The sequence below is a fragment of the Geotrypetes seraphini genome, chromosome 1 (assembly GCF_902459505.1).
Source record: "Geotrypetes seraphini chromosome 1, aGeoSer1.1, whole genome shotgun sequence".
Lineage (NCBI taxonomy): Eukaryota > Metazoa > Chordata > Amphibia > Gymnophiona > Dermophiidae > Geotrypetes > Geotrypetes seraphini.
The window spans coordinates 388,603,934-388,616,844 of record NC_047084.1 but is presented as its reverse complement, the minus strand read 5'-3'; positions in this window follow the sequence as shown (position 1 = coordinate 388,616,844).

The window sequence follows — 12,911 nt, the reverse complement described above, 5'->3', positions numbered from 1 at the left end:
CTGGGAGTTGATTGGGGAAATTATAAGTTGGGTGGAGGAGATAATGGTTTTGTGTGACCTTTCAATGTATTATATTAGGGAACAAGAAGCTTTAGGGCTCCTTTTACAAAGGTGTGCTAGCAAGGTTAACGCGCGTTTTTCATCATGCACTAACCCCCGCGCTGGCCAAAAACTACCGCCTGTTCAAGATGAGGCGGTAGTGGCTAGCACGTCCGGCAGTGTAGCACACAAAACCGCTAGCGCGTCTTTGTAAAAGGAGCCCTTAATTTCTATTAAGTTAATTTAATGCAAATTATTTTAGTTAAGGTTTCAATCTACAGGATATTAGTGAGGATGGGTTATTAATAATAACTTATTTATGTATACTGCTATTATTTAGATATGGATTAATTTTATTGTTTAGTAATGATACTGTCTAAATATAAAATGATATTAGTGTAATTAGGGTGGGGGAAATTATCAGGGAAAGGTTAATGGTTGATTACTTCTGTGTTACTATTAAGTTTAAGAGGGAATATATATTTGTATTGTAGGGATATTGGGGAAGGGTGATATAACAAGGTTTTTAATTTAATCTAGTTTAAAATGTGTTTATAGAAATTGTATTGTTTTTGACAATGAATTGAGGTTATTAGGCTGTACTTTTAATTTGCTTAATTTCATTTGGAAAAGAAATGGGGTATAGTGTTTAATATGAATTGTGGGGCGGGGGAGTGTGTTTTTATGCTCCTATTCAATCCGTTTCCAAGTTTACATGATTTATTTTAGGGGAAGGGGTAGGTTAGATTGTGGGAGGGATGGTGTCCTGGATGTGTACAGGGATTGATTTGTTAATGTGTATTATGGTGGGAAAGGATCTACTATGATTGTTATTGTGAATTATTTACAATGTCCTTAAAAATATTTTCTTTAAATGTCAACAGTCTTAACCATCCAGTTAAGAGAAAAAGAACACTTAATTTTTTAAAGAAACAGGATGCTGATATGTATTATATTCAGGAGACTCACTTAAATGCCATTGAATCAAAAAAGTTGGAGGGTGGGTGGGTGGGTTAGTAAATGTTTGTTTGTCCTTGCTGTAGATAAGAAAGCTGGAGTGGCTATTTTAGTCATTATTAAATGCTTAGCTACATTTAAATTGAATTCTGCTGATCCCTTAGGCAGATTGGTCCATGTGGACATGAGCTTGGGGGAAAATACTTTGACATTTTTAATATCTATGCCCCTAATTCACATCAGGCTGAATTTTTCAAGGCTCTTCAACAGTTGATACTACCACTGGCTGTTTCTAATGTAGTAATGGCGGGGGACTTTAACGCTGTGATGGATCCATTATTGGACAAGAAACCAAGTAGAATAATAAAATCATTAGGGTTAGATAATGTGGTAACATCCTGTGCACTTAAAGATTTAAGCACATAAGCATTGCCTCTGCCGAGTCAGACCATAGGTCCATCATGCCCAGCATGCTCCCGCGGCAGCCCCCCAGGTCAATGACCTGCAGTGATCCATTACTCTACTACTCTTTTACTCTACAGCCTTTTGTACTGTATAGTAACCCTCTAATTGTATCCCTGGATCCCCTTTTTCTTCAGGAACCCATCCAATCCATTTTTGAACCCCAAAGTCGTACTCTGCTCTACCACCTCCTCTGGAAGCGCATTCCAGATGTCCACCACTGTCTGTATGAAGAACTTCCTGGCTTCAATGGCTGGGAGGGTGTAGATGGGCTGGAGTAAGTCTTAACAGAGATTTCGGCAGTTGGAACCCAAGCACAGTACCGGGTAAAGCTTTGGATTCTCGCCCAGAAATAGCTAAGAAGAAAAAAAAAAAAAAAAAAAATTTTAAATTGAATCAGGTTGGGCAGACTGGATGGACCATTCGGGTCTTTATCTGCCGTCATCTACTATGTTACTATGTTACTATGTTACATTTGTTCTGAACCTGTTTTCCATCAATTTTTTTGAGTGCCCTCTAGTTTTTGATGCCCCCGCCAGACTGACGAATCTGTCCCTCTCCATCTTCACTACACCCTTCACGATCTTATAAGTTTCTATCATATCCCATCTAAGTCTCTGCTTTTCCAGGGAAAAGAGCCCCAGCTTCTCGAGCCTTTCAGCATAGAGGATTTCCATACCCTTTATCATTTTTGTTGCTCTTCTCTGGATCCTCTTGAGTATCACCATATCCTTCTTAAGGTACAACGACCAGTACTGAACACAGTACTCCAGATGCGGTTGCACCATCGCCCTATACAGCGGGAAGATAACTTCCTTGGTTCTGGTAGTGATACCTTTTTTGATAATGCCCAACATTCTGTTCGCCTTTTTTGAGGCCGCTGCACATTGTGCCGCCGGTTTCATTGTTCTATACACCAAAACCCCCAAGTCCTTTTCTAGGTTGCCTTCCCCCAGTACCATCCCTCCCATTGCATAGTTGTACATCGGGTTCCCTTTCCCTACGTGCATAACTTTACATTTCTCTACATTGAAGCTCATCTGCCGTTTATTTGCTCACTCACTCAGTTTGTTCAGGTCCCTTTGAAGTTCTTTACATTCCTCTACAGATCTAACCTTACCGGAGAGTTTTGTGTCATCTGCAAATTTTATAACTTCACACTTTGTCCCTGTTTCCAGGTCATTAATAAATATATTGAATAGCAGTGGTCCCAGCACTGACTCTTGTGGGACCCCACTCGTGACCCCTTTCCAGTCAGAATAGTGACCCTTTACTCCTACCCTCTGTTTCCTGTTCGCCACCCATTTTCTGATCCATCTGTGTATGTCCCCTTCCACTCCGTGATTCCACAGTTTCCTTAGTAGGCGCTCGTGAGGTACCTTGTCGAAGGCTTTCTGGAAGTCCAGGTATACTATATCTATGGGGTCATCTTTGTCCAAATGTTCCCCTAACCCCCTGAAGAAGTGCAGCATAAGACGCACCCTTATTTCCAGCCCCTTTTTGGGGGTGGAAAAAGTGCGTATTATGGAGCAAAAAATACAGTACTTAAATTTTGTGTCCAATTAATAGTTCAAGCCTTCCATTTTATTGAATTTTACACACATCCGGATTTGTAGGGAGGGAGGGATGGGGGAAAGATGTTTATATTATTATTGTTAGTAATAAGTGCTGTTATTTGGTGCCAATTGTATTTTTGTACGCACTTTGTATGTTATTAAAATGAATAAAGATTTATTTTAAAAAAAAGACAACAGCAGCTTTATGTGATGGACATGATGAGAAGATGTCATGAACATCACAACGTTCCATGTCATCAATCTGTAAAAATGCTCAAAAAGTACTAAAAAATCCACTTTGAAACAATTGAGAAAAAAAATTTATCAGTGGAAACACTTCACAGGAAAGCTTGTCATTCCATTTCACTATTCAGACCTTCTGGCTGCAAAGTCCCCGGTTTAAAAATCCACCATTGCTCCTTAATCCATAATACCCGTGATAAATCTCCTCCCCTAGTGAAATGTGGAACTTCGAGTACTGAAAACTTGAGATCTTCTATACAGTGCTGTTCATTAAGCTAATGTTGGACCAGGGGTGCCTCCAAAACTTGAGTTCTAATTTTGCTTAGATGTTCACTTATACGTTTTTTAATACTGTGAGAAGTTTGTCCTTTTGAAAAGTGGGTGTATACCAGTTTGGCGTGATAACATTCAGACAGCTACATGGCATTTTGAAAAAGCACAATTTTGACAGGTACCCTTCTCAATTTATGCCTCTAAGTACATGTTCAAATGTTACTTTTTCAAATACAGTATATAGTTAGGTTTACTTTGAGAATGTTTTGCACGTATGAGATGAGCGTTTTTATTGCGTTTGTGTTTTTCAGCTTTATGCTCTGGAGATTTTTGTATTGATTGAAAACTATTTTTGGTGTAATGAACAGTCACATAGAATTATGTGAAAATACATTATAATTTATGTATAGAGTAGACTAACCACAAAATAGAAAATAAAATTATTTTTTCTACCTTTTGTTGTCTGGTTATTTTATTTTTCAATACAGAATGGTCCGTGTCTTGTTTCTGCTGTCCGCTGTCTTCTCTTAACTCACTTGCCAGGGTGTCGCCCATGATGTTCAACATTTTCCTGAAACCACCTGAACTTTATAAGAGATTTGGTCTGGGAATGCTATATACATGTATATGTAGATGATGTCCAACTGATCATCCTGATGAATAATCCAGATATGGTGATGAAACAGACAAATTGATTTAGGTCTGAGAAAATAAATGGGGAGGACAAAGAGATAAATTCCAGCTGATACTAAATGACTCTCTAATAGAGTCAAATGTGGGAGGGGTGAGAGATCTGGGAGTATGGCTGGACCCAAATTTTGATATGACCATACAGGTTCAGCAAATACAACATTAAAAAATTCCTATAGAAAACTACTGGCTCTGAGGTCTGAAACCGTACCTCTCCTTTCAGGCACTGACTATTGTAGTAGTCTCATTTGTACTGTTAGTCTTTGGTAGTCTTAAGAGGATGGCATTGCAGAAATCAAAGAATCTGACCAAATTCAGATAGTACAAAACATTGCTGGGAGAACCATGGCAGAAAAGTGCCACACCACTGTTAAGAAAATTACACTGGCTCCCAATTGAGAGCAGGGTGAAATCCAAGACCCTGATGCTCATATTCAAGGCCTTGCATTCAACAGAACCTTAATATTTGTTCACCAGACTCCACAAATACACCCCATCAAGGGCCCATGCTCTGGACAAGATCACTTGCTGGAGATTCCCCTCCTATAGAGACATTAAATATGAACTCAGGTAAAGAATGTTCTCAGTAATGGCCCCAGTGTTCTGGACACACTACCAAATGAATTATGGGTGGAAAAAGATGATAGGTAATAAAAAAAAATATAAAAAGTTGAAGGTACTATCTCTACATACTTTTGCTGCAAGCAGTTGTGAAGTGCTGGGGGATGGGAATATGGGTGTATTAATCAAGGTATGTTAGCTCCTAAAAGTTACTGTTCTATTATTGTTCATGATATCTGTACACTCCTAAGGTGATTGTAACTTTGACTCATCATTGTAAACTGCATTGACTTGACTATATTTATTTAAGTGTATAGAAATATTAATAAAGATAAAGATGAACAGCCTTGTGATGCACAAATGGAATACTCCCCAGCACCAAATAATCAGTGCCAAAATTTTCCTTGCTGTGTGTGCTATGTGAGTACACGCACACACACACACATTAAAAAACAAAAAAAAAGTCCTTTCCAGCTGAGCCGGTAGGGGCTGCAAAGGACTTTTTGTTATTTCATTAATGGGCGTAACTGCATGCATGTTGTGCACTCACACAACAGCTGTACCCATTAAAGAAAAAAAGCTTGTAGTTCAGCAGCGCATGACCCCCACCCCCTCCTGCCTAGCTTCCATCACTCAAAAGCCCTTTCTCCCCCCCCCACCCCCTCCTGGCTGTATGGGCTGCAACCCCTTGACACCCCCATACCTTTTTCTTGAAAGATCGGCAGGAATGATGCCCACTCTCTCCTGGCTCAGGCCCGCCTCTTCAAAATGGCAGCCTTGCCCCTTGTCTGGTGCATCCTGGGATGCTCTGGGAAGGGCAATACAATATGAGGGGGGCTTGGCAAGAGGGGGATCACTTCCTGCTCTCCCTGCTGGCTGAGCTGATTGTGGCAGGGGAATCGTGAATCAGCTGAGCAGGCAGGATTTCCCAAAGCTGCTGACTGCCAGCTTCGAGGTTTCCCCTGCCAGCTCAGCTGATAGCCAAACAGCTGAGCAGCAGGGGAAGCCCCTGCTGCTAATCAGTGGCTTTGGGAAGTCCTGCTTCCTCAGATAATTGGGGATTCCCTTGCTGCGATCAGCTCAGCTGGCAGGAAGACAGAAGTATCTGAAGAAAAATTTTGACAGGAGATGGGGTAGAGTTGTGCCTAGCAATTGCTCTTCTGAGCATGCACCAGGCACATTTCCTTCCCTTTTTACCCTGGTAAAAGCATAAGAACATAAGCAGTACCTCTGCTGGGTCAGACCTGAGGTCCATCATACCCAGCAGTCTGCTCATGCGGCGGCCCAACAGGTCCAGGACCTGTGCAGTAATCCTCTATCTATACCCCTCTATCCCCTTTTCCAGCAGGAAACTGTCCAATCCTTTCTTGAACCCCAGTACCGTACTCTGCCCTATTACACCCTCTGGAACTGCATTCCAGGTGTCCACACACACGTTGGGTAAAGAAGAACTTCCTAGCATTCGTTTTGAATCTGTCCCCTTTCAACTTTTCTGAATGCCCTCTTGTTCTTTTATTATTCAAAAGTTTGAAGAATCTGTCCTTCTCTACTCTCTCTATGCCCTTCATGATCTAATCTAATCTAAACCTTAGGTTTGTATACCGCATCATCTCTACATTCGTAAAGCTCGACATGGTTAACAAGAGTTAGTGTAGAAAGGAACTCCAGTGGAGGGAAGAGGCAAAATGAAGAGAAAATTTAGAGGACTAGAGAGGGAGGAGGAGTTACATTTTTGAGAATAACCAGGTTTTCAGATGTTTACGGAAGAGTTGGAGGGAGCTCAGATTCCTAAGAGGGGAGGTAAGGTTGTTTCAGAGCTGAGTGATTCTGAAAGGGAGGGAAGAACCTAGTTTTCCTACAAGTGAAATGCCTTTTAGAGAGGGAAAGGAAAGTTTCAGTTTTTGGGTGGATCTGGCAGAATTGGGGTTAGAGGAGTTCCAAGAAAGAGGAATGAAGGGAGGGAGAATACCGTGTAGGATCTTGAAAGTGAGGCAGGCACATTTGAAGTGGACTCTGGAGATAATCGGAAGCCAGTGGAGCTTGGATAAAAGCGGTGAGACGTGGTCGAATTTGCTTTTTGCGAAGATAAGCTTAGCAGCGGTATTCTGAATCCGCTGGAGTCTTTGAAGGTTTTTCTTTGTTAGGCTAAGGTAGATAGAGTTGCAGTAGTCCAGTCTGGAAAGGATGGTGGATTGGACAAGGACGGCAAAGTGTTTTTGATGGAAACAGGATCTCACTTTTCTCAGCATGTGAAGGCTGAAGAAACATTTTTTTACTAGAGAGTTGAGGTGGTCGTTGATGGAAAGTGTAGAGTCAATTATGACTCCCAGAACTTTACTAGAATATTCAAGATGCAGAGTGGGGCCAGAGGACAGTGGGATGGAGGTGGGCAGTTGGTCCAATTTTGGGCCGAGCCAGAGAAGTTTTGTTTTAGATTCGTTTAGTTTCATCTGCACAGTGTGGGCCCAGGATTGAAGGTTCGATATACATGAGGATATGTTCGCCGAGAGGTTGGTGAGGTTCTGGTCGGTCTCGAAGAGGACAAAGATGTCGTCTGCGTAAGTGTAGAGCAGGGGTGCCCAACACGTCGATCGCGATCGACCAGTAGCTCAGGAAGGCAACGCGAGTTGATCGCGGATAGACTCGTGTTGCCGTCCTGATCTATCGGGCCGATCAGCCTTCCTCTCCAGGGTTCTCTCTAGGGCCTTTTAGCTGGGCGGTCCGCCCAGCTGTCATCTGCTGCTGCCGCCGCTGCTGAACATTAAAAAAAAACCGGCTTGGAGATTTCAGCCCGTAGCGAACTTATGCTCCGTGGTTCTAACGTGTGCGTGCCGGCTTCCCTTCTCTTCCCTCCGAAACCGGAAGTTATGTCCGGGGGGGGGAAGAAGGGAAGCCGGCACGCACATGTTGAGAGCCCTGAAGCAAGCGTTCGCTATGGGCTAAGGCGGGAAACAGCTTAGTGAAGCATTTGGTCTTCTTGCTGCCGGGTCCTGCCTACTTTCTGTTTCCGCGTAGGCAGGACCCGGCAGCATTTCCCCCAATAGGTCGATCGCGATCTTGGGCCAATCAGCCTTCCTCTCCTCAACGGCAGAATTGACGTCGGGGAGAGGAATGCTGGTCGGCCGAAGCAGGAACAGCTTGGGGCGGCGTCGGCTTTCGGGCCTGTTATTGGTGGTGGTTTGGGTCCTGGTCCCCGATGGCAGTGGCAGTGGCTTGGGGGAGGGCAGGGAGAAAGAAAGAAAAAGGGCAGGCAGGGAGACAGAAGGAAAGAAGAGAAACAGAAAAAAAAGAAAGGGCAGGTAGAGAGGAAGGAAAAGTTGGGGAAGGGAATGAGGTCTGGAGGAGAGGAAGCATACAGGTTAAAAGAAGGGAAGAAAGATTGGATGCACAGTCAGAAGAAGAAAGTGCAACCAGAGACTCATGAAATCACCAGACAAGGTATGAAAAATGATTTTATTTTAAATTTAGTGATCAAAATGTGTCTGAATTTATATCTGCTGTCTATATTTTACACTAAGGTCCCCTTTTACTAAACCGCAATAGAGTTTTTTTTAGCGCAGGGAGCCTATGAGCGTCGAGAGCAGCACTGGGCATTCAGCGCAGCTCCCTGCGCTCTAAAAACTGCTATCGTGGTTTAGTAAAAAGGGAGGGGGGTATATTTGTCTATTTTTGTATGGTTGTTACTGAGGTGATAGTGCATAGAGTCATCTGCTTTGACCTCTTTGAAAAACCCTGGAATAGGAATGATAATTAACATTTTCTATGCGTACAGTGTGCGTTGTGTTTTTTTTTTTATTTTATTGTTGGTAGATCATTTTGACTTGGTCATTTTAAAAGTAGCTCGCAAGCCCAAAAAGTGTGGGCACCCCTGGTGTAGAGTGTTTCAAGGGGGGAGAGATGGAGGTGTTTAAGGGAGGACATATAAATATTAAGGAGGATAGGAGAGAGAGGTGAGCCTTGCGGGACTCCACAGATCGGGTTCCAGGGGGAGGAAGAAGTGCCCTTCATGTTGACTATGTAGGAGCGGGAGCGTAAGAACTTCAAGAACCAGTCAAGGACTATGGAGTCTATGCCTATCTCGGTGAGTTGGTAAATTAGAATATCATGATGGACGACATCAAAAGCTGCAGAGAGGTCGAATTGAAGGACGGCGAACTTGTTGTGAGAATGGAGATATTGAACTTTTGAGATTAAGGAGGTCAGAAGGGATTCGGTGCTGAAATTGTTTCTATCATATCCCCTCTAAGTCTCCTCTTCTCCAGGGAAAAGAGACCAGTTTCTCCAATCTCTCAGCGCATGAAAGGTTTTCCATCCCCTTTATCAGATGCGTCGCTCTCCTCTGAACCCTCTCGAGTAACGCCATGTCCTTCTTAAGGTACGGCTACCAATATTGGACGCAGTACTTTAGATGCGGACGCACCATCGCCCGTTAACTTCTTTCGTTCTGGTTGTAATACCTTTCTTGATTATGCCTAGCATTCTGTTTGCCTTCTTAGCGGCAGCAGCGCACTGTGCCGTTGGCTTCATTGTCATGTCCACCATTACCCCCAAGTCCCTTTCTTGGGTACTCTCATTTAATAACATCCCTCCCATCGTATAGTTGTACCTCGGGTTTCTGTTTCCCACATGTTTCTTTACATTTCTCAATGTTGAACTTCATCTGCCATCTCCTCGCCCATTCCCCTAGTTTGTTCAAGTCTCTTTGCAATTCTTCGCAGTCCTCTTTAGTTCGAGCTCCACTAGTTTGGTGTCATCTGCAAATTTTATCTCACACTTTGTCCCTGTTTCTAGATCATTTATGAATATATTAAATAGCAGCGGGACCCCAGTCGTGACCCTCCTCCAGTCCGAGTAGTGGCCCTTCACTCCTACCCGCCAACCAGTTTCTGATCCATCTATGTACGTCTCCTTCCACCCCATGGTTCTTTAGTTTCCGGAGTAGGCGTTCATGGGGCACCTTGTGAAAGGCTTTTTGGAAATCTAGATATACGAGTCTATGGGGTCTCCTTTGTCCATCCGAGCTTTGTGCATTGTGTCCTTTTTGGAAATCTAGATATATGATGTCTATGGAGTCTCCTTTGTCCATCGGAGCTTTGTGCATTGTGTCCTAATTATGGTAACTGGGGCAAATGAAGAGGTGACTTGCCAAAGGTCACAAGGAGTGGCACTGGGATCGAACCTGGAACCTCAGCGTGCTACTAGGTATAATTTTTTGTGTATAATTTCATTTTCCTCCAGCCCCTTTGCCCTCCCCCCCCAGCTGAAGAGAAGTAGCCAAGTCACTAAGGTCTCACTAAGACACCAGATTACCCCATGTGTTAAAACTTTCTAAAGTTTCTTTTAAAATAATTTTGGCACTAAAGGAAGACAGCCTCAGTGAAGACTCCATGACACAATATCTACAGACATTGCTAGTTTGTGGTATTGTATTGTGCAATTCTGAAGACCACACCTTAAAAAAGATACAAATTTGAAGACCATGGAACCATTTTAGTAGCTAGCCTCTGAATGGATGCCAACATAAATCATACAAGGATATACCTACTGATCTAAGCTTGTATGTCCTGCAGAAGAGGGGAGATATGATAGAGACAATTTATATACCTGAAAAAATAAAAGTGCAAAGGAGGCATGTCTTTTTTTCCCAATGGAACAGAAACTATGTATAGAGGGGTCATTGGATGAGAGTGAAAGGTTACTGTGAAATCTAGCCCCTAAAGAACTCATTTTCTGTTAAACAAAAAGAAAAAAAGGTACCAGTGAGTGAAGACAGAAAATTATGATAGAAAAAGATCATATGGCCTATCCAGTCCAAAAATTTTTCCCATTTTATTGAGATATAGGCACAGCAAATCAGAAACAAACATTTGTTTAGACAGCCACCAACCACCTAGATAACATTTATTCTGGGAGGAATGAAGTACTGGCTCAGAATTCAAAAATCTACATGTAGAATTTGGCTGGATTCCTAGTTCTTATGCTAGAACAAGTTCTTAGGTCATAAGGAGAAAGAGTTGGTGCAAGGCTCTGCATAAGGCAGCAGAGACTGATACTACAGCTGCTCAAGAAAGCACTTAGCATAAAGCTACTGTGGGACTAAAAGATAAGCAATGAGAAGTGAAGATTAGGTTCTTACCTTGATAATCTTCTTTCCAGTATAAAGGAACATGAGTCTTAGTGGATCGCTATCTTTCAAATAAGCTGGTGTATCATTGGGCATGGGGGATGATTAGCACACTGCAACGCACTGCGCCAACTTCGCTCTTAGGTGTTCTGGAATAATGATGTTTGCACAAATATTTCCCAAGTGGTTATTTTTTATTAGCTTTATCAAGAACATCTTTCAGAAGGCATTTGTACAATGGAGACCCTTCAGGTGTGAAATTTGCACCTCTCCTGAAGCAAGGCATAGTCTCAAAAAGTCTATACTATTGCGTTCCTTTATACCTTCACACTGACCAGTATGGCATCACTCCTCATCAACCAATCAGCCAACAGAGGCTGTCCTTAGGTTTTTTGAACAAAGACATTCCTTTTAGTTACAAGCTCAAAGTTTTTCAAATCATATTTTTGTTTACATCATTTTCTGAATATGCATAAAACATGATAATATACCCAAAGAAAACTTCCTCTTCCTGTATTCTTTAAAAGTTTAAATCAAACCAGTCTTCTCTGACCCTTTTGCTTAAAACACTGACAGCCTGGGGTTTTTCTGTGCTTGAGCCCCCCTTAATGAGATTTCCTATACTGGGCCTCTCAAAGACTGGTATTTCCATGGTAACAGTGTCCCTGGCTTTAACTTAACCATTTCCATATGTTGCCTCTGGAATTTTCAAAATCTAAAATTTTATAGTAATTTATATGCACATTTCATATGTAAAGACACACCCAAAATTCACACACATAATCAAACACATTCTGGGATCCCAAACATTCATACAGAAGCAACTATCTCATTCACATCTCATAAGATGTGGTGGACAAACTTGAAACAGTAGATCAGGCATGGTGCCTATTGAAAAATACTATTGCAGAAGCACAAGATCTCTACATTCCGAGGATTTCCAAAGATCGGAGAACTAAAGGCAAAGGAGAACCGGCATGGCTTACCATACAGGTGAAGGAAGCCATAAAGGTAAAGAAGGACTCTTTCAAAAAATGGAAATGCACGAAGACAACCGAAGCCTGGAACAAACATAAAGATGAACAGAAGAAATGTCACAAGGCGGTGAGGAAAGCAAAACAGGACTATGAGGAAAAAATAGCCCGGGAGGCCAAAAACTTCAAGCCCTTCTTTAGATACGTGAAAGGGAAAAAACCTGCAAAAGAGGCAGTGGGACCCCTGGACGACAAGGGAAGAAAAGGGTACATCAAGGAAGATAAACAAATCGCAGACAAACTAAATTCCTTCTTTGCGTCCATCTTTACGAAGGAGGACACCTCAACAATACCTGAAGAGGAGAAACTGTTTACAGGAGAAATAGAGGACAGCCTCACCACAGTCGAAGTGAACTTAGATCAGATATACTACCAGATCGACAAACTTAAAAGTGACAAATCCCCTGGACCGGATGAAATTCACCCGAGAGTCTTGAAGGAATTGAAGATTGAAATTGGAGAGTTATTGCAAAAACTTGCAAACCTGTCAATCAGAACTGGTCAGATACCAGACGACTGGAGGAAAGCGAACGTCACGCCAATTTTCAAAAAAGGATCGAGAGGAGAACCGGGCAACTATAGACCTGTGAGCCTTACGTCTGTCCCCGGCAAGATGATTGAATCACTGATCAAGGATAGCATAGTTCAGCACTTGGACACACACGACTTGATGAAACCCAGTCAACATGGATTCAGGAAAGGGAAATCGTGTCTGACGAATTTACTCCAATTCTTTGAGACCGTGAACAAGCAAATTGATAGTGGAAAGCCGGTGGACATAATATACTTGGACTTCCAGAAAGCATTTGACAAAGTTCCACACGAAAGACTTCTCAGGAAGCTACAAAGCCATGGCATAGAGGGAGATATACAAAGATGGATAGGCAAATGGCTGGAAAACCGAAAGCAGAGAGTGGGCATAAATGGGAAGTTCTCCGACTGGGAGAGAGTGACTAGTGGTGTGCCCCAGGG